Source organism: Antechinus flavipes, chromosome 1, assembly GCF_016432865.1.
Source record: "Antechinus flavipes isolate AdamAnt ecotype Samford, QLD, Australia chromosome 1, AdamAnt_v2, whole genome shotgun sequence".
NCBI lineage: Eukaryota > Metazoa > Chordata > Mammalia > Dasyuromorphia > Dasyuridae > Antechinus > Antechinus flavipes.
The window spans coordinates 110,223,907-110,246,077 of record NC_067398.1 but is presented as its reverse complement, the minus strand read 5'-3'; the positions used below and the strand labels follow the sequence as shown (position 1 = coordinate 110,246,077).

The window sequence follows — 22,171 nt, the reverse complement described above, 5'->3', positions numbered from 1 at the left end:
AAGAGAATCAAGAGGTACTAGTTTCACAAAAACATAGGAAACAGAGTTCCATCCATAGTGTGAAATTCAGCTTGATTATGAAGACCAAAAAAGGTAATTGAATTTGGTAATTAAGAGATCTTTAGTTACTTTGGTTTAAGAGTTAGCAAGAAGAAAGTAATGGGATTTATTAGTAGAAAAGATATTAGAGAATATTACTATATTATGTAGTACTTACATAGTACTTTAAAGTTTGCAAAACACTTTACATATATTCTTATTTGATCTTAACTCTGTGAAGTACGTGCTATTATTCCCCCCTTTTTTAGAGAAGAGGAAATTAAGCCTGAATGACTTGCCCAGGGTCACACAGCTTGTTTGATGTATTTGAATTCAGACTCTCCTTAAGACTCGAATCCCAAATTCCTAGATCTGACTTCACCGCGCCACCTAGCAGCCTAATTTAAATTTCACTGACGTGACAATCCACCGAAGTTGACCGTGGTATGTAGCAGAGCTGGGATGCAATTCTAAATCTAACTTGTGTTTGACAAAAGCATTAATTGCAGCGTAAACTTAACTTGCATCCCAGCTTGCTGCATTAGTGTGCATCCCTCGGTATTAGTAACTGTTTAATAAATGCTTGTTGACTGATACTGCTTCTTACAAGTGGAGCTTATTTAGTTGTCGATTAAAGAGCTGTATCATTCGATTTTGTTATTGTGCAATGAACACTACTCTCACTACTGGGGATAGAAGAAGGCTTCTTTAGCAGCCAATTTTCCGGACAAGTTCCTCCCTCCCCCTGCCCCCTATCTCCACCTCCTGGTGCAGGCCTGGAGGTGACTAAACGACGTGAATAGGTCCTTGCTCCCTGGCGGAGTGCCCTCTGCTTCTCTCAATGCCAAGATGCCTGGGGGTGGGGAAGCGCAACGGAGGGAGATGCTGGCACAGTGCAGCAGTGAAAGTTGCAGAACTAAAAGAAACAAGTGGGAGAGAAAAAGGAGGGAGGAAGTCTCTCCCGGTAGTTGCAGCTGAACCTCCTCCTATGCCAGGTGACGCCCACGCCTCCCCAGCCTGCTAGACGCCTGGCTCTTCCTCTCAGTCGCGGGGCGAGGATGGAAATACAACTAGAGGGGCGCAGATGAATGCTTACCACAACATACCCCTAATCCAGGCCCAATTTCCTCCTTCTCCTTTCTCCTCGTGTTCTGCAGCTAACTGGGGGCGGTTGGAAACTGCGCTTCCTTCTAGCCCTTCTTATTCCCCATCCCCACTCTCATCCCCCAACCCACTCCTACCCCTACCTCCACCCCTTCAGCTTCTAAGCTTCTAAGGCGTGCTCCCCTCGCTGCTTTTCTTTCCTAGGTAGCGGGCCGGGAAATTCCGGCTCGCATTTCTCAGTTTCTCTGGGTCAGTCAGCAGGTCTGTCTCTCTTTGACGCGAGCCCCGCCCCCAACTGCTCTTCTCTACGCCTCCTCCCCATTTCCTGCTCTTCTCCAGGCTCTCTCTTCTCCTCTCTCCTCTCCTCTCCCCCACGTCCTCCTCAATCTTCCTTCCCCACCCCACCCCCGCAGGCTCTCGAAGCCACCCCTGCGCGAGGCCGCATCGCAAAGCGCAGGCGAAATCGCCAATTCGCGGTCCCCGGATGCGCACGCTCATTCGTGCGAGAGCGAGTCCGGCCCAGGAGGGAGGGGGGAAGCGTCCGCGCGCTCTCTCCTTCTCTCTTTCGCTTCTCTATCGGCCCTAGCTCCCAAAAGCTGAGGCAGTTCTTAGTGCGGCACTGGAGAAGCTAGGGGGAGAAGAGGACGAGGAGGAGGAAGGGGAAGAGGAAGAGACTGAAGGGGAGGTGGGAGTGACGATGGCGATGGGCTCCCTTCTTCCTGTTGTGCTCGCCTGAAAGGGAGCTCAGAGGAAGGACGCAGCCGGCGCTGAGAAGAAGGAGCGAGGAGCCAACGGGGAGCGGCTGCTGCTAAGGGCGCCTGTCCGCCCTGGGCCCATCGGCGCCAGGCTCGGGAGGCGCGTCTGTCTTCTCTTCTCCTCCTCCCCCCTCCTCCACCCCGGCCTCCTCCGCTCCGGCGCCGGCTCGGCCAGCCTAGGAACGGAGATACAAGCTGGGAAGAGGCCTGGGGGAGGCGGGGTGGACGGCGCCGGGCTTGTAGCTGCTATCTCTGGAGCGGGACAGAACCCGTGCGTTCTTCCCCACTCATTACAGGGGATGTGACCGGGACTAGCGGAGAGAGAATCAAACAGACCCCGTCACCGCTGTCCCAGCTTCGGGACCCCGCTCCGCTTAGCCCCCGAGGGGGGGAGGGGTCGGTCGGCCCGCCCCTCCCCTCCCTCCGCTCCTCTCCCCTAGGTCCTTCCTGTCCTTCCTCCCTTCTCGAGGCCGAGCACCGAGTGACAGGCAGACCTACGGAAACGGGCAGCCAGCTGGAGCCAGCGGGTGAGTAAGTGGCCTCTTGCCGGGGAACCGCTCACCCCGGCTTCTCTGTTCCCCAAACCCCTGTAGTCCTAATGACCTTATCCGGGGGCTGATTTCTCACTGGCAGAGTAGAGATCTTCTTGTGATTTTCATCTTCCTCTCCTTGTGAAAACTGTTAACTTTTGATCTAGGAGAGCAATCTTCATTGCATAGGTGAAAACCTAGGATAGTCTTTATTTTTTCGTTTTTACTTATTTGCATTACCTATGCATTCGGCTTTTCACTCTCACGATTGTTTTTTATTTTCTTTTTTGAGGGCGAGATGCGGGCTGTTACTGTTTTTAAATATGGAAACAGTTGAGAAATTGTCGATTGTCCTATCCAATGTTCATCTAGTAATTGTTGCTTCTTTGTTTAGGTTTCAGAAGTAGAGCGAAAGAGATGTGACCTGTTGCTCTTGGGCAGAGGAGGCCCTTCCCTCTTTTTTTTTTTTTTTTTTTAAACAGCAGACGGTATGTATGAGCTCAGCTGTGTGTCTCCTTTGAATTAATAGCAAATGTTAAAATTGTACCCAGAAATAGTTTGTGGGAAGGTAGTAGAAGCAACAGTTGATTCTTCTCCAGAAAAATGTAAATATTATACTTTTGCTGTTGGTCTTAAATTATTTTGGTTTGATCTTTATTATTGCTATTGGAGCCCCCTTGAAACATTTGCTGATTTTTTTTTTCACAAATATTAGCTTTAGAAAGAAAAGTGAATGTTTTCTCCTTTCCCTCCCAAACTCTGAAATTTTATAAAGTTGCAGGGTTTATCTTGAAGAGTGGAATGTTTTCAAGAAATGAAAGCTAGAAATTCGCAGACATGTTCATCTTGCTGCTGTTGAGGTTTCCATGCCATGTTAGAAATGTTAACAAAGCTTTTTGATGTTTTTTTTTTTTTATGCTTTTTTAAACTACTTTTTATAAAAAAGAAAAGAAAAGAAAAATTGGGGTGGATTTACCCTTCTGTTCTTTTTCTTCTCTATGCTACGGGGTTACTAAACTATCAGGCTAATAGTCTTCATTTACTTTCTGTTGATAGAAGAGTCCAATGGGGTAGATTTTGTTTTGTTAAGAGACATAGAAGGTAGGAAAAGGAAATTGGAAGTGAAGCTGGGGAAAAGCCATTCATAAGAATTACTTTTGGTTTCATAACTTTTTTATAAAGACAAGTTGGTTGGGCAGCCAGTAAGTTTTCTAATGTGATAGATACCTTGTCGAATTTGTGATTAGAATAAATCCCCTTTTCTTCCACTTAACCCCTTTAAAATTTAAACTTGGTTGTACTTATGCTTTTGTGAAGTTATATCATGGATCTTCAGTTTGTAGGCCTTCTTAAAATTGGAAAAGTGTGTTCAGAATTTTCTTCAGTATATGTTTTTATCTTTATAGTGGAACAAAATATCTTTTAAAATCAAGATTAGGGTAGTATGACTTGTGTTCTATTGATCACAGTTTGGGGAAAAGGGATTAGGTTATATATTGCCTAATTCCCTTTATAATTTATTTTAGTGGTATTTCTTGTAGTTTTTGAGGAATGGAATGTGCATAGTGAGGGATGTAAATGAAATCCATTGAATGAGCAGATGATAGAAGGTGTACTACTAGTCAGCATTTCTTTTTCTCTGGAAAGGAAAAAAGACTTAAGCTTTCAACTTTTTGAGTCTTAATAAGTTTATTTTAAAATTTTGATTGTGAGCTCATTGGTGTAAGAGATTCCTCATAAAGAAACTTCCTTTACTTGCTCAGCAAATTAAAGTCTTAGTGAGTTCCTTGGACACCGGGAGATTGTGACTTGTCTAAGGTCACCTAGCCAGTATATGAAATATGAAAGGTGAAACTTGGACCCAGGTTATCTTTACTCTAAGATTAACTTTCTATCCACTGTACCAGAATCCCTTCTTGGTTATATAATTGAAAAAATTAATAAGGTTTGTTTTTAAAACTGAGAAGCCCTATTCAAATTGGTTAATATAAATAAAAATAAATAAGTATAATAAAAAGTTATTAGTATTATCCTCCATTGCTTGTGTTAGCCACCCAACCTTGTGCCTTTATGATGTCATGGCTCACATGACCCTATCTTCATATAGTTATCTTCTGCTTCTCCATGTCAATTAAATTGTTCTACTAATTGATCCCAAAATATCTCATCCAAATCAGGAAGAACAGTAAAGGCAGGTTAACACAAAATTGTGGAGGACCTTGGATTATAACTTTGTAATTTGAACTTTATCTTATGGGCCATGGGAAACAATTTAAAGCTTTTTAAAAGGGAAACATGATAGAGATATGTATTAAGTAAACTGATTTTATGCCGGTATTTGGTAAGATTGCAAGGAAAAATGATATAGAGATAGTTACTTAAGTAATGAGGGTTCAAACCAGATTTTTGGCAGTGGGAATGAAAAAAGAGAAAAATTTGAAAAATACTTAGGAAGGAAGAATATAAGATAGAGAGAGGAGGTATCAGTAGTTGAAACTAAGATTTTGACCCTGGGAGTTGTAGCATCTAGCATAGCATCTTATTTATAGTGTTGTACTCAATAAGTATTTGAATGAATAAGAATACTTTTTGTTAGGATTAAAGAAGTAAAGATCAGTTGAAGAAAGATTTAGTTCAACTTTAGCTATGTTGAGTTTAAAGTGATAGTGAGGTGTCCGGTGGAAAAATAGAGTGAACAACTGGAAATATGCAACTGTAGAATGAAGGAGAGAGATCACAGCTGGAGATAGAGTATAAAATAAGAAGGCAGTAACATTGAAGGTCAGTCACTGAATGGGATATCATATGGCCAGAAAAAGGAATAATGTGGATTGCTGGAGTATATATCTTTATAATATAAGGAAAAATCTAAGAAAGCCCCCAGCATATTGGCTGGATCCCCTGTATTGAAATGGTGGGAGGATGTGGATGAGAACTGCACACGACAGGCAGGCATGTACAGTGGGTTGCTATGTATATTGTTTTCAAGGACCTCCCAAGTCAGAGAGATCAAAGATCATACTTTAGAAACCATCCATTTCAGACTAAATTTTACTATAGAGGACTGAGCCTTAGGAAATGTTTATACTTAAGGAGTAGGTGGAGGAAGAAATATTAAGTAAAGAGCCAGGACAGTGTGATGTCAGGAAAACAAAAAAAATTAATATTGTCATGATACAAAAGAGGCTAAAGAAGAACTAAGAATAGGCTATTGGTAACCTGTTGTACAAAATTTTCTACTAAGGTTATTAATGTTGAAAATTTCAGGCACATAGAAAATTTCAGGCACGTTGAAAATGAGATATTTTTAATTCTGAGTATTTATTTTTGTGTTTTTAATCATTTAATCATCCTAAAATCATACAGCATCCTATTTACTATATTTAATGGCATTGTGCGTGTGTATGTTATATTGTTCAGATGACAGCAACTCAGCCACATGGAATTTTGAACATTTATTTCACAGGAGAAGTCTGAAGAAAATTTTTAAGTCTTAGTTGTTAAAAGGCACAGCAAACTGTGTGTGGCACGTCACCTTAATGTATATTTGAAGCATGGTGAATAATCTTTAGATTTATGGGTCTGATGATGTGAAAAGGATGAAATGAAGCACTTTTTCTAAAGCCTTTGTTCTGTTAATAACCAGGAAAGAATATGGTCCAGTGGAATGTCTACGTATCAATTGTTTACTTGCTTATTTTTCCCCCCAAGGGCATACTTTTCCTTACTCTTTTACTATAAATCTTTGAAATTAGAACACTCATAATTGATTACAAAGCATTTTAGAGTTATATGATCTCATAACAGAAAATATATAGTCATCGGGTAATACACAGATAAATAGAAGCAACATGACATGGTGGGATAGGCATTAAATCTGAAACTTAGTGCCATTTCTGTTACTAACTAGCTATTTGACTATAAGCATGTTATTCCACTGTTGGGCCTTTGTTTTCTCATGTATAAAACAGAGTTGAACTAAATTAGCTCTATACAGGCTTTTTGTTTTAATACTTTAAATTTTTTTCAAATTTTACTTTTTTTATAAACTTACAAGTATTAATAAATACAGACATTTTCACATTAAGTACAGAAACAGAAAATGCTATGCGAAGCCAGGAATCTCTGACTTGTAAACGCTGTTTTTTGAAGTCTTAAATTTAATATAGTAGTACTAATATGCAAATAATTGCAGTTTATGCATTAACATTGATTGCTAAGGACAAAATGATAGAGAAATTCTATGAAAAATTTGATAAGACTCAAAAACAAGTCAACATGCATTTCATTAACTTGGTTCAGTGTAAAGGTGGGGAAAAGTAAGAACGGGGAGAAATATATGGAAGAGTATGGTTCAGAAGAAAGAAATGAGACAATAAAGATTTGTACAGATTATACAGAAGTCTGATATTTCTTTATAATGAACATTTTGAGAAAAAAGTATTGGTAGGTACTATATATATGTGTGTGTGTGTGTGTGTATGTATATATTGGTAGGTACTATATATATATATATATATGTGTGTGTGTGTGTATGTATGTATATGTGTATATATATATATATATATATATATATATATATACATACATATATATAGCAAATGCCATGCAAAGAATTAAATTGACCCTATTTCCACAGATAACAAAAGTCTTATTATGAATGAACATGGTTCATATCCATGGAAGTTATCATACTGATTCATTAAAACCAGAATTAGAATTTATAGTGAACAAAAATAAAGTATTGTAGAAAATATGATATGTAATTAAGAGTTAACCATGAATTATTTAAACAAGGTGTTGAAAGTTAAAAATTGGAAGTGACCACTGAATTGACATTGACATAGATTATAAGGTTTTTTTCCTCAGTAGTATTTTATTTTTCCAATTACATGTAAAACTCATTTTCAGCATTTGTTTTTGTAAGATTTTGAGTTCCAAATTTTTTCTCCTTTTTTCCCTTACCTTCCTCTTCCCCAAGACAACAAACAATCTGATATAGGTTATACATGTACAGTCACTTTAAACATATTTACATATTTGTCATGTTGTAAAATAAAAATTATACTAAAAGGAAAAAAACTATGGAGGGGGGAACTAAACGACACAAAAAAGGTTGACAATAGTATGTTTCCAGCTGCATTCAGTTTCCATAGTTCTCTCTCTGGATGCAGATGGCATTTTTCATTCCAAGTCTATTGGAATTGTCTTGGATCACCTCCTTGCTGAGAAGAGCTAAGTCTATCATGACCATCACATAATCTTGCTATTGCTGTGTGTAGTGTTCTCCTGGTTCTTCTCATTTCACTCAGCAACAGATAGAATAATTTATCTAAAAATATAAATTAATTGCTACAATAAGGAGATCAAAAAAGCAAATATTCAACTTAACCAGACGGGGAGACATGGTTACCAGAGACAATACTTGGTTAGATTATAAGCCTGTAAGTAAAATCTTATAATTATGATAATGGATGGTATGAGCAATATAATCTCATAAATTGAAAGGAAGCAGAAGATAAAAACCATCTACAAAATACATGACAAGATATACAGCTAAGCAAAATCAACTCAAGTACATTCAGTGATGAAAATGGAGAGAACTGCAAAGAGAAGAAAAATGGAAAAGATTTGCAAAAAGTTACAACAAATATAAAAAATAGTGTAATTATCACACTATAAGATGTAACAGTCCCTCAAAGCAAAAATGGCACCCAAAACAAGAAAAGCAACTGAATTGGATCAGATAGAGGGGAGCTCTTTATGGAAGTAAGGCATTTGGGGATTGAGTGACAGAGTATCTAAAGGCACAGAAGATACCAAAGGCATGGAAAAAAATCTCCATTCTTACTGATACTGAAGAAAAGGTGGCTAAAACAGTATTAACTGCAGATCTTTATGCCTACTTTCCTATTCAGACAAAAAAAATCTATATATGGATGGGGATCCACAAGGATTTTAGTAGGGATCAAGCAGACTTTTGCAAACTCTGCTCAACCATGCACACCACATCTTTACTATCTCACAGTTGCCTGAAAGGTATAATGGATTTAAGGTTCTCTTGTACTTTGTTGATTAGTTAAAAAGAAAAAAGAAGGAAAAAAAAAAGCACTTGATGTGATAGAATAAAATGCTGCCATGCAGACTCAGGTATCATGATTATCCAAGATTTCCTTGGAAGAACTAACAACAAAAATAATTTCTGATTTCATTGGTATTGATTCATTCCAGATAGTAAAGGCCAAAACCTTCTGGGAAGTGATTTGTCTTTCTCAATATCATGTAATCAGGATGTGTTGGAAGTAGAACTGGAACCTAGATCTTCCTGAGACTGGCTCTCTGCCTGTGATGCTGTGCTTCTGTCATCCCTCTGAATATTAAGTGATAAAGTGAAATTAATTTTAATTTTTTTTTGCATTTTGTCAGTTTCTAATTGAAACATAGGAGATTGTATTCAATATAATTGTTGAATTATTCATGCCAAGAAGTGTCTCTATCAAAAGGAACAGAATTGTATTTAAGGATAAGGCCATATTTGTATATTTCCTTAATATTTCAAAGGCCCTTCTTTCCATTCTGATTTTTAACTTCTATCTTATGTAAGTAACGTTATTTTTCTCTTGCTTTAATTTTAGAATAATAGAATTTTAGATTGGGAGGGACTTTAAGGATCAAGATTACACAGTATATTAGTGACTGTTCTGAGACCAGACTCTAATTCTTCTAAATCTAAGGAAAAGACCTTTTCTTTTCTTTCTTTCTTTTTCTTTTTTTTTTAATAATAGCTTCCTCTAACTCATTCTTAAAACTCAGCAAAAACAGCAACAAAATCCCAAAAAAACTTGAAGTTAGATATTTATTGTAGTTGTTGGTTAGCTTTTTTATTCCAAATTAATGGGGAAAAAATCCAGGAATAAAGCTTTTTGCCTTGAAGACCTGATAATGATAGTTTCCCAAGCTTAGCATTATCAGAATTACTTTGTTAAGGACAAATGAGAATGTGATCGTTTTAAAAAAAAATCAATTTGTTGGAGGATTTTATCTCATAACAAGCTTCCTTAGAGTATTTAAAATACTAGGTTTGCAAAAATTTGTTTTTTATAAGCCTAACTGCTAGAAAAAGTTGCTAATATTTGTTACTTTCATTTCTTTTTAACCTTTTACATTTTAACTACAGATATTACCACTTACCTGAAAATGCTCTTTCTAAGGTTATGAATGATCTCTTAATTGTTAAATATGTTGACTTTCCTATAATCCTTATCCTTCTTGATCTCTCTTCAGTATTTAATACTGTTTTTCATACCTATTCCTCTCCTTCTTTCCTATTCCCTGAAGCCTACCCTCTTGTCAAACTTCTCTAGATTTAGTGAGGGCAGTATCATCTTTTTAGTTACCTAGTTTTCCTACTTTGTTGTCATATCTCTTGGAATTCTCCCTCATCTCCTAATTACTTGTTCAAATCTGTTATATCTTACATTTATTCTCTTCTTTTTCTGCAGATGGTTACTACTCTAGTTCAGCTTTTCAACACCTAGATTTTTATAGTGCCTCCTAACTCCTTTTCAGGCTTCCAGTGTTGACTTTCCAATCCATTCTCCACATACCTGCCAAAATAATCTTCAGGCATGTCTCCCTTTTCGTATATATACAATTGTACTTCTTAAGTAGAATGTAAGTTACTTGAGAGTAGAGGTAATTTTTGGCTTTCTTTTTGTGTCCCATGTACCTATCAAAGTGCCATTGCATATGGCAAGTACTTATTAAAGAGCTGTCAGATTGGCACTTTCTCTTATGTTTAGGGAAGATCCAATTTCTTGGGTACTGTCAATATTTACAAAAGAAAAAAAAATCAAATGTAGCCTATTAAATTTTCACTAGTTCTGCCTGCACTTAGCATTGTAAGAATACTGATATAATTGATGACAGTAAATATCTATGAAATATGAATTCCTGAGTATCTGTTCTCTGGATTGTTGTTTCAGCTTTCTTACCTATAGCTTGACTTCTTTTAGATAGAACCTAATTTTCATTCTTTGCACTTTCAGGAGAAGGCAGGGTGGTATAGTGGACAGAGCACTAGGAAGACCTGAGTTCAAGTCCTGCTTCTGATACATACTGACCTGTGTGACCTTAGGCAAGTTATTTAACCTATCAGTCTATACTTTTTTCAAGACTAAGTGGCAGAGAAAGTACTAAACTGCATTGGTAGAGGTTTCCTCATCCGGGAATTTCTTATACTAATGAAATCACAGTTGAGGAAACTCGTACCAGTGCAGATGGTTCTGCAGTCCCTAGTCTCAATACTTTCAGTAGAAACTTGTGAAATCTTTCTAATTTACTCTGTTTAACATTTTAGGATCATATTCTTTGTTTTTCTTTTTAGAACACATGCACAATGGAGTTGAAATTGTAACCTTTAATTTTCTTTTTTTATTGAAGTTTAAAATTTTCTTTTTTAAAAGAATATAAAAAAGTAATATTTGTTTTATTGGTTAAAGAGCTTCCTGCAGTTGTATGTAGGAATTGCTTTAAGGGGAAAGTGAAAAAAATAAACAAAAAAAAACCCCAACCCACCTATTAGCTCCCTTTTACATTTGATGACCTCTTTTAGATGCTTTTAGCTATGTACACCAGAGGCTTCTTAATCAGTGCTATGTTCTTAGTTTTATAATTTATTTTTCCAATCTTTGTTTATACAAAATTCATCTTACATTTTTAGATATAAAGTAGAATATTACTTTTGATAGGAAATCTAATTTTTTTCATTTCCCTAGCTTTTTATTCAGCCTCTGATTCCCTAATATAACATGTTAGTTTTATACTGGTTTTTTTTTTCCCCAAAGTACTTATTTTATTTCTCTATAGGACAACATTAAAACCAAAAGAAACTTTAGAGCCAGGGATATGCTGAAAAATGTTTCCCAACCAGTTCCTTGTTCCCCCTACAAAAAAAGTTTCAAAACATACTTTTAGGTATAATTGCCTTGTTAATACCTTATTCATTAATAAATCAAGGCTAATTATTTATTATTATTATTATTTTTAAAATAGCATTTACCCATTTAAATGTTAATATTGAAAAATTCAGTAGTCATCTCTCCAAAGTCAATTAGAGTTGGCTCCAGCATACCTTTGAGGTTAGAGGTTATTTATTCCAGCCTTCTCATTTTTCTAATGAAGGAAAGAGAAATTTATTACATTTAAATCTTCTTTTTAAAGAAGTATGACCAATGGAAAGTAGAATTTGAGGATGATCTGTCAAGAATTTGAATAGTTTAGGAGAGGGTTCCACTAGTGGTCCCTGTAAGAGCTAAAATTAAAATATGAACAAAAATTGTGAGATATTTTAGACCTGAGAGGGAACTTAGAATGATTATATAACCTAACTCCATTTTCTATATCAGGAAGTTAACATGTAATGGATTTACTATTACTAGCATGAAGCATCTAATTACTAGCAGTCAAATTTAGAATCCAGTTATCTTGAATTTCTAATTCATTGTTCTTTCTACTGTGTCTTGCATGCTAGATCTTAAATGAAATCATAAATATGTTCCTTTTCTTCAAGATTAAGTATATATACGAGTTATTTAGTTTTTCTGTTTTATATGAATGGATAAAGCATTTATTAAGCATCTGCTATATACAAAGCACTGTGATAAGCATTAGAGATACAGATAGAAAAATAAGACAATCCTTAACTTGCTTTATAGGATTGCCACTTGCTCAAATGAGATAATATTGACAAATACTCTATAAATCTAAAAGTGCTATATGCATATCAGTTATAGAATAAAATATTTCAAAATGTATAGCTTTTTTCCCTAGCACAGTGTTTTTATATATATATAGTGTTTGTCTACATACATATTTAATAAATTTATTAAATTGAATAATGTGTGTGTGTGTGTGTGTGTGTGTGTGTGTGTGTGTGTGTGTGTGTAATTATTAGATTTCCCCAACTGGTAAAATCAGAAATTTACTTTCCCCCTCAATCATTTTGATTTAATGCGGGGATACTGTAAGGGGGAAAATGTGAAATGAAGATTTTTAGTGCTGAAGCACTTAAAGAGAGATTTTAAGTGCTGAAGCAATGATAATATATAAAATCACTTAAAAAGATACTTTTTAGATGGGAAGAAATGTAATCAAAATGTAATTTTTATTTAACAAATAATAATAGGACAAGGAATAAATACTAAATAACCATATCAAAGATTCAGAAATGAATAGGTTGCTGCCCTTTCCTTCATGTATGATGCTGTCTGGGAGGCAGGAAAAGGGTAACTACCTAAGGCAGAAAATGATAACCTCAGTTCTAATACTATCTGAATAATGGCAAGTGATTCATTTAACAAGCTTTTATTGAGTGTTTACTATATAATAGGTACTGTGCTAAGTTCAGTAAGTTATCTAGTCTTTATTGGCCTCAGTTTCTTCATTTTAAAGTGAGAGAGCTTAACCAGACGGGCATTTACTATGTGAGGTTTAATGCTTGAATAATTATTTTCCCCTGAAGATTCAAATATTTTACTTATTTTGCTTTCTTAAAAGACTAATTATCATAGGTAATTAGAGAGAACTTAGGAAAAAGATCTCAAAAACATTTAGTAGTTTTGACATAGTTACAAACCATTCTATTTCAAACCAAAACTTTTCTTTTTTTGAAGTTAGTGTTTTTAAGTTAGTGTTTATAGGTTAATAGCATGCATTTAATGTGATTTAACTATGACTTTCCTTTTAAAACCTGTAATAAAACTCTTTTGATGTGCTATTTACACATTTTGATGTGGTATTAAGGGGTTGCACAGGATCAAGAATCAAGAATGTCATCAGAAAGATGGATTATTAGAAAAGGGAAGCTGTTATATACCAAGATTGAGTGGTAACTAATAAACAGCTTTCATATGTCATTGGTATCAATATAAAATCAACAAATCTAGAGGAAGCCTTCCAATACATTTTATGGATCCTCATGGAGAATTTGTGAGAGGACATGGACAAGAGTCACAGAGGACAAAGAAGGCATCTAAAGATGTTGGGATAAAAATTGATAATAAAGAGAAACTGAGGCACCAAGTTCTGAGCATGCTCATTTTATTAGTATGGATAGCAAATATTAGAAAATTGGATCCAAGAGGCTTCAGTAGTCAAGATGCATCTGACAGAGCAACTCTTTTATAGAATTTATATAGTGACTATACAGATATATTTCATTCCTGATAGGTTGGTTCCTCACCAGGGAGACTACCATCCTTTGACTAACATTCTTTGGAAAATCCCATGGTGGGCAAACCATTCTATCATTATATTGATTCATGTATCCCCATGCTTAGCAAAAAGCCACAGACTAGAATTTTTGTGGATGAATGTTTAGCCTATAGAAATTTGGAAATTAAACTCTTACAAATTTTGCTAATATGGCCTGTAGAGTCAAGTCTGAATTTTATTCACAAATATTGATTCTTATTACATATACTGATTAGATACAATTCTCAATAATCATAGACTTAGCAATTTTCAAATTTTACAATGGATACCTGAAGTTATAATCTTAGGCACATAATGAGGGGGCCAATATAATAGATTGAGCATTAATATGTAATAAATTTTAAAAATATATAACAAATTGACTAAGCCTTATTAAATAGCATAAAATAAAGTGAGGCATCAGTTTTCAATTTTACATTGGTTACACTTTATATTGTTAGAAGGAATAAATAAAATAAAATAATTGAGCCTTATATATGAGTAATTGATATTTTTAAAGTGCTTTCAGACTGATCCCACCATTATGAAAAACAATTTGTAACTGTCCAAAAAACTACAAAACACCAGCAATACCACTACTAGGTCTATATTCCAAAGAGAAGGAAGGAAAGTAAAAGGACCTGTATGTACAAACATATTAATAGCATCTCTTTTTGTAATGGAAAAGAGGAATACCCGTCAATTGGGGAATGGTTGAACAATTTGTGTCATATGATTGCAATAGAATTGTGCTGTAAGAAACGATGGGCAGGATGCTCTCAGAAAAATCTGGAAAGACTTATGTGAACTGATGCAAAGTAGAATGAGCAGAACATTATACACAGCAACAGCAATATTGAATGATCAACTGTGAATGACTTCGCTACTCTCAATAATACAATGATTTAAGACAGTTCTGAAGGTTATATGATGAAAAATGCCATCTACCTACCTCCAGAAAAAAGAACTGTTGGAGTCTGAAGGCAGATCAAAGCATACTTTAAAAAAAATTTTCTTGGTTTTTTTTTTTTTTTTGGTCTCTTTTCTTTTACAACATGACTAATATGAAATATATTTTGCATGACTATACATATACATATATACACACATATAAATATATACAAATATTTATATATATATATATATATATATATATATATATATATACAAAACCTACATCAAATTGGCATTCAAGGTGGTAGGAGCAGGGAGGAAGGGAAGGAGGGAGAGAATTAAATTCAAAATTTAAAAAAATGAATGTTAAAATTGTATATACATAATTTTTAAAAAAATAAAATATTTGAAAGGTGCTTTAAGATGTCCAAAATGTTTTCCTCACAGCAATCTTTTGTGAGAGTGGTAAGTGCCAAAAATATCAGTCCCATTTTATAATTGATAAGACTGAAATGAAAGCAAGTTAAATTACTTATCCCTGATCACACAATGATTAAATGTTGGAGCAAGGAATCAAATTTAGGTCCCCTAACCATAAGTTTAGCATTCCTACCTTTGTATCATAATCCAACAAAGGTTTTTTTTGTTGTTTGTTTTGTTTTTGAAGCATGACAGTTATAGGTTAGCATGTGTATCAGGGAAAGGAAAATTTTTGTTTCAGACTTTAAGATTTTGATTTAGGAGAGATGCATTGACTTTTGTATCATGCAAATATAGTGAAAATTTTAAAGTCATTTCCTTATTAGCATTGTGAGTAGATTTTATAAATCAGTGATCTTGGGATTTTCAGCTATTTTTGTATATGAAACAGTGTTTTGCATTATAGTACTTAGACAAATTACTTTTCCATAAATATCAAACTAGCAGGTAAATTAAACTGTGTTGAAGACCTAATAGGATATATTTGAATGAATAAAGAAAAAGCCTAGAAACATATACAGTGGAAGACATGACAAGTGATAGAATTCTCACAAATAAGGTAGCTTTCATTATCATCTATATCTGCCTCTTAGAGAATAATGTATGTAGTTAGTTTTATAGAATATTCAAATGAATCTGTGATCTGACTGATTGAAGATTTCCCTCCAAGAATGCAAATTATAGCCTATCCACAACTGCTCATTCTGTTTGACTCCTGTTCATGTCTTCCTATCGGTTTGCCATGCGGAGTACAACATATCAGAAGTCTGTACTTTCTGGCATTAAGAGAGTGATAGCGGGGAATTCTTCAGTTTTAACTTTATGCTGGATCTTTTCCATTATAGTGGCAAGTATTTTTAGCAAATCATGCATATTGTTTTATTTATAGAAGACGCTACTTACTATCTATCTATGAGACACTATGCTGGTGCTGAGGATGGAATTCCAATGATTGAAACCGTGCCTTGTTAGAGCTTTTACTTACATTCTCATGTAGAAATATAAATATATGAAGAAATATATGCAGACTAAATAGAGTATAAATAGAAATTAGGCATATACAAGATAGTTTATGGGGAGGGACATTAACATTTGAGGAATAATGAGACAATGTAAAAGATGGTGCTTGAGGTGCATCTTGAAAGAAAGAAGAAATCCTCTGAGGTGATGAGGTGAGGAAATGGGAGTGTTGAGTGTGAGAAATAGGCCAATTTGATTAGGTCTCAGAGTGTAGAAGAGAGTATAGTAATGCTCAATGAGGTTGGAAAGGTAAATTGAGATCTGGTTGTGAAGGACTTTAAAAGGTAGAGGAAATAGTCCCTGGAGTTGGTTGAGTAGGATAGTTATCCAGTCAGGTCTAAAAAACATGTCAGTCTGAAACTGCCCCAGACTGCAATATTGTGTAATATTTAAAGTGACCCCGATAGCAGAAAAGGTACAAGTTTGGGATTTAAGGCCTGATTTAGAAACAGTTTGGTAGACTAAGATGCTGTATTGGAAAGAGGTAATAATTTAATTCTATCTGGGTGGAACAAAGAGATCCACAAGGACTTGTGAGGCAGCTTGAAGCTTCTAGGTATCTGTGATAATGATCTTGCTGAAGGATAAGAGACCATTTGTTTTCCTTCTACAATCCCCACTGTGCAGTGTGTTTTAGAAATAATGACTTTCCTAGAAGGACAAAGGAATTGGTGAAGCTGGAAGTGTATAGGCCAGAGAGGAGAACATATATTTAGGGAGACATTTGTAGGTCAAATGCAATATCTATTAAGTTCTTATTGTGTGGAAGGCATTCTACTAGTTGTGAAGAGTATAAAAATGAAAGTCTGTAACCTGATCTGATTCTTTGTTGGAGGAAACAGATAAGTATGCTTAAAGCTAAATAGAGATGGGTAAGAACATTAACAGATGGGAGATTTGCAAAGTCTTCATGGTGGAGGTGGCACCTGAATTGGACCTTGAAAGAAGACAAAAATTTTGTTACCGTTTTTTAGTCTTCCCAAGCAATGTACTCAATACTTATGAACAAGAGTGGGAACAAATTTATAGAACTTGGTAGAAAAGTATATGTGGGAGGAAAATTGTTGTCCACTGAGTAATTTAATTCTAGATTATAGGTTTTGATGATATATTAGATGTTCAGTAACATCTAAATTACACAAAATTATTTTTTTCTTATTGATCCTCACCTGTTTTCAACTAGGATTTTCTTGATCTAATCATTCTGGAGAGCAATTTGGAACAATGTCCAAAAGGCTATAAAACTGTTCATACCATTTGATCCAGCAGTATCTACTACTAGGTCTGTATCCCAAAGAGATCATGAAAAAAGGGAAAAGAACTCACATGCACAAAAAATGTTTATAGCAGCTCTTTGTATCAAAGCATTGGAAATTAAGAGGAGACCATTAATTAGGGAATGGCTGAATAAGTTGTGGATGAATAGGCAGATTTCAGAAAAACCTGAAGACTTAATGTGAGCTGATGTTGAGTGAAATGAGCAGAACCAGAAGAACAACATTGTACGATAATCAACTATGATAGACTTAATTCTTCTCATTAATACAATGATCCAAGACAAGTTCAAAAGATTTATGATAGAAAATACCATCCATATCTAGAGAAAGAATTATGGAAATTGTATGTAGATCAAAGCGTATTATTTTCACTTTTGCTTTTCTTACGCATTGTTTTTTTTCCCTTTTATTCTGATTCTTCTTTTACAACATAACTAATGAAAATGTATTTAACATGATTAAGACAAAAATTTTGAAAGGCAGAGATGATTGGAAGGAAATTTAAGTTTAACTATAAGGACTAAAAGCCTGTGAATACATGGAAGTGGAAGATGAAGTATGTAGTTTGATTGGCATGTACAGTATACTGAGGGGAGTAATGTGAACAACAACAACAACAACAAAAAAAAAGGCTGGCAAGGCAGGTAAATGTAACACAGATTGTTTCATATCTTAAATGCCAGGCTAAATATTTTTGCATATTCTCCTATAGACAGCAGAAACCCTACTGAAGGCCTTTGAGTAGAGGAGTGACATGGTAAGACTTATATATCCTTTGAAGATTTTTAAACAATTGATTGGAGAAGGGAGAGGGGAAACAAGATGACCAATTGAAGATTATCATCATAGTCCACATGGAAATTGATGAAGCCATAAAATAGGATGTATTAGTAGAGAGAAAGGGGTAAGAATGAGTGATGACTTGAGAATAATATTGATAAGACTTTGAAGCCGATTGGATAAATTAGGAAAGGGAAAAGAGAAAGTCATGGATGATTCAGAGGGGAACCTGGGGGACTGGTAGGATTAAGGTTTCTTTAACAAAATTGGAAAGACAGGACAATAAATAATAAAGACATTTAATAATAAAGAATAAAAGCATTTAATTGGTCCATTTCATATGATTTTACTAAACCAATGGCATCTTAATTTCCTCTTCATGTTTGAATATTTTAGCTTTATTTTTATGTTATTGCTGATGAAAGATAAATGATTGAGGAAACAAAGGTTTGGTCTTCTCAACATATTGATTTATTAAACAATATGTGACAGTTGCCCAGTAAATCAGGACATGCTCTTTTTCCAGTTTAGGACTGTTCCCTGAATACAGGGAGAGATAAACTTTTATGCATTAAAATAATCCAATCAAATAAATAAATTTAAAAGGAAGCAATACAACATTAGGTAATGTGATTTCAAATTAGAGAAAAGATTGGATTTAACCACATTGGGAAAGGGAAAGCAAACAGATGATTCCCTAGACGCAGAAAAAGAGTTGTCCCATTCCCCTCTCCCAGAAGTTTCTATAAACAATCAAAGGAATATAAAAGCAGTGACTGATTGATCCATATGGGGGCAGTTTTTAGATATGGTTTGCCTGAGATGTATAATTGTAAGAAAACTTGCGTCCATATTTGGATCTAACTGGATTTCTGATCAGCATAACTTAAATCCTTATTTAAGAGTTTCTAAACAGCAGGTAGGATGCAATCACATAGAGCTGCTAGGTTCATACAATGTAATAAGGTTTACTCTCAGTTCTCACAATTGAATAAGATTTTCTCACGAGACAGAATTTGGACTAAATCCATAATTAACTAGAAAGGGAAATGAGCTTAACTCCAGAATTAAGTCACAGGATGGAGTCATTATGGTTCACTTAATTCCCACAGTTAACTAATTGTTGTCCTACTTCCATCAATGTGGAAACATTGAGAAACAGAAGGCCCGTTTGGTTAGACTGTGGAGTTCAGAAAAGGGAGAAGATTGAAAAGGTAAATTGGCTGAGATTGTGAAGGGCTTTAAAATAACTTTTTCCCCCAATTAACAGGTATTTATCTCTTCTTTACTCACAGAGACAGACAAATAAGTTTAATTAATTAAAAGGAAACCAGAGACACACACAACCTTGTAACAAATATGTATGGTTAAACAAAAGAACTTTGGAAAAGGATAGAATGGGGGAGCTTTGAAAGGGAAGCTGTTGAGTGAAGTTTAGCTGTGGTTGTCATGAAAACTAGCTCAGTGATCAGTTATCTCAGGAAATTAGGATGCCCTCTGTCTTCTTATCTTCACATTGGTTGGTTTTATATCCCTTGGGGTTAATGCCTCTTTCCTAGTTTGGAAGCTGTTGCTTTAGATCATAGAAGATTGCATTTAGTTGTAATACATCTAGGAGAAGTAATTAGAAGTACAACTGCAAGAAATCTATCCTCTTCATCTGGGTAGCTCTTACACTTCCTAAGCTACTTTAGCTATATCGTTTAGAAAGGGGTTCATATCCATCAGAAAGACATTTAGGGTGTCAAAGATACCAGGTGGCTTGTGTTTTGGGGGACACCGAAATTGGAGATTGAATGCTTGCTCTGCGTTCTGTGTTTGTGCCCTTATTCCCTTTTTGTCTTGAGATGAGCCCAGGCCTAAAATAACCCTAATGCAGAACCTGGTAAATAGTAGACATTTAATAAATGTGTATTGATTTGGCACCTAAGGACCCAGCCAACACAAAAGTCATTTGCTAAAGTAAAGAAGACTCACCCTTCAAAGATTTAGATTCTGATCCTCAGGGAACCAGAGACTATAAAGATGATTCAGTGAAAGGAAGATTCTCATTGACCATCTATTCCAAGCCTCACAGTTCCAGAAGTATTTTTGCAGGACCAATGTATAGGAAACTAAGTGCTTTTAATTCTACATTCAGAGTGTGTTTCAGGGGGATTGTTCTTTCCTTGACATTTGAGAATGAGGCCAAGGTGGCAGCCTGGCAGCATAACTGAGTTTGTCCAGCATCATTCAGCGAACCCACCGCTCATCCCTTTGAATATCAGTCCATCTATCCTTCCCTGTTTAGAAGATCCTTGTTAAAATAATTTATGGTATCTAGATCTTTTTTAGACAGAAGTTCAATACTTGACTTAACATTTTCCTTTCCATCTCAAATTGTGTCCTTAAATACTTGAAGACTACAGTATACATATTGACATCCTTTGAGACAATTTGTTCTCTCAGTTCATCAACATTTTTACCACTCATGACTTATTTTCAATAAACTTAGTCACGCATAGAGATACATATTTTGAGCTTATCAATGTCTAAAACTGTGCTACTCCAATTGATGTTATCACCCCTACTTATAAACCCCTGTTCTTCCATAAGGGGTGGAAGAACTTTATCTCTCTCCAGCTCTTAAATATATTTTTCTTCAATTTATTAGTTCTTTAGCTTACTCTCCTAATCTTTCAACACTGCTTTGACCATTTTCTTTCAATTTTGTTTGAGTAGTTGATTATCTGATCATCTCTAATTTATTTACTGTTTTATCCTTTGTTCTTGAATCTCTTGTTTTGTTCTGTTTTCAAATTAAAACTTTAGGTTATCTGTACCTCTACTCCTATTCCCTTAATTCCAAATGCTCTTAGAGAAAGTCATATAAATTTAGTGACAGTCCACTACAAATTTATGCTGTTTAATCTCAACTGAATCGTCATTGTTTCATGGCAAGCCATTTGGTCTTTTCTTAACATTGCTTTTTTCCAGTGACTTTTCCAAACTATTTTTCCTACCAAGCCCTTTGGGTATCTTCTAAGGACTTCTACTTTACTTTTTTTAAAATTGTCTGATGGGCATCCCTTCAATTTCCAACTTTTTGCCATCACAAAAAGAGCTGCTGCAAATATTTTTATAGATATAGGCTCTCTGTGAATATAGACCCAGTAGTGGTATTGCTGGGTCAAAGGGTATGCAGTTTTATAATCCTTTGCAGGGGGGCAAAGAGGGGATGAAAGAATGGAAGGAAATGTGAAATATTTCTTTGGAAAAATAAGTGATCTGGAGAGAGATAATCTTAAGAATTATTGGACTATCTGAAAGCTACGACCCTAACAAACAAACAAAAAATTAGACAACATCTTTCAAGAAATTATCATCAGCACCAGCCCTGAAGTCAGGAGGACCTGAGTTCAAATGTGGTTTCAAGACACTTAACACTTCCTAGCTGTATGACCCTGGGCAAGTCATTTAACCCCAATTGCCTCAGCAAAAAGAAAGAAATTATCAAGGAAAAACAATCATAATGCCTTAGATCCAGAGGGTAAGATAGAAATTGAAAGAATCCACTGATCACTTCCTGAAAGGCATCCTAAAATGAAAAGTCTCAGAAATGTTATAACCAGATTCCAGAACTCATAGTGCAAGGAGAAAATTCTTCAAGCAGCCAGAAATTCAAATACTGTGGAGCCACAGTCAGGTTCACACAAGATTTAATTACTTCCACATTAAAGGTATGGAGGGCTTGGAATATAAAATTCAAAAGGCAAAGGAGCTAGCATTACAAACAATAATCACCTATCTAGCAAAACAGTATATAATCCTTCAGGGGGAAAAGTGAAATAGAGGAGTAAAGAGTTTATGGTCACTCTGAACTGAGAAACTCTTTTTTAAAAAAATTATTTAATTTTTTCTCAATGACATGTAAAAACAATTTTTAACATTAATTTAAAAAATTTTGTGTTCATTTCTCTTTCCTCTCTCTGCTCCCTCCTACCCTTAAGTTCAGAGTGCTGTATTGTTTTCTTTTAATTAATTATTCTTATTTAATTGT

At 35.2% G+C, this 22,171-nt stretch overlaps 1 protein-coding gene and 1 pseudogene across 1 annotated transcript in view; both read left to right on the top strand.

Annotated features, from left to right (window-relative positions):
• The first annotated feature begins 1,294 nt into the window (after positions 1-1,294).
• The window catches only part of JAK2 (Janus kinase 2), a 158,454-nt gene continuing 137,577 nt past the window's right edge, over positions 1,295-22,171 (top strand). The window contains exons 1-2 of the mRNA XM_051987735.1: positions 1,295-2,425; positions 2,823-2,916. The gene's annotated coding sequence lies outside the window, so the exon portion shown is untranslated. The remainder of the gene's footprint in view (positions 2,426-2,822; positions 2,917-22,171) is intronic.
• LOC127544312 (endoplasmic reticulum-Golgi intermediate compartment protein 2-like) overlaps positions 1,841-22,171 on the top strand; it is a 51,529-nt pseudogene continuing 31,198 nt past the window's right edge.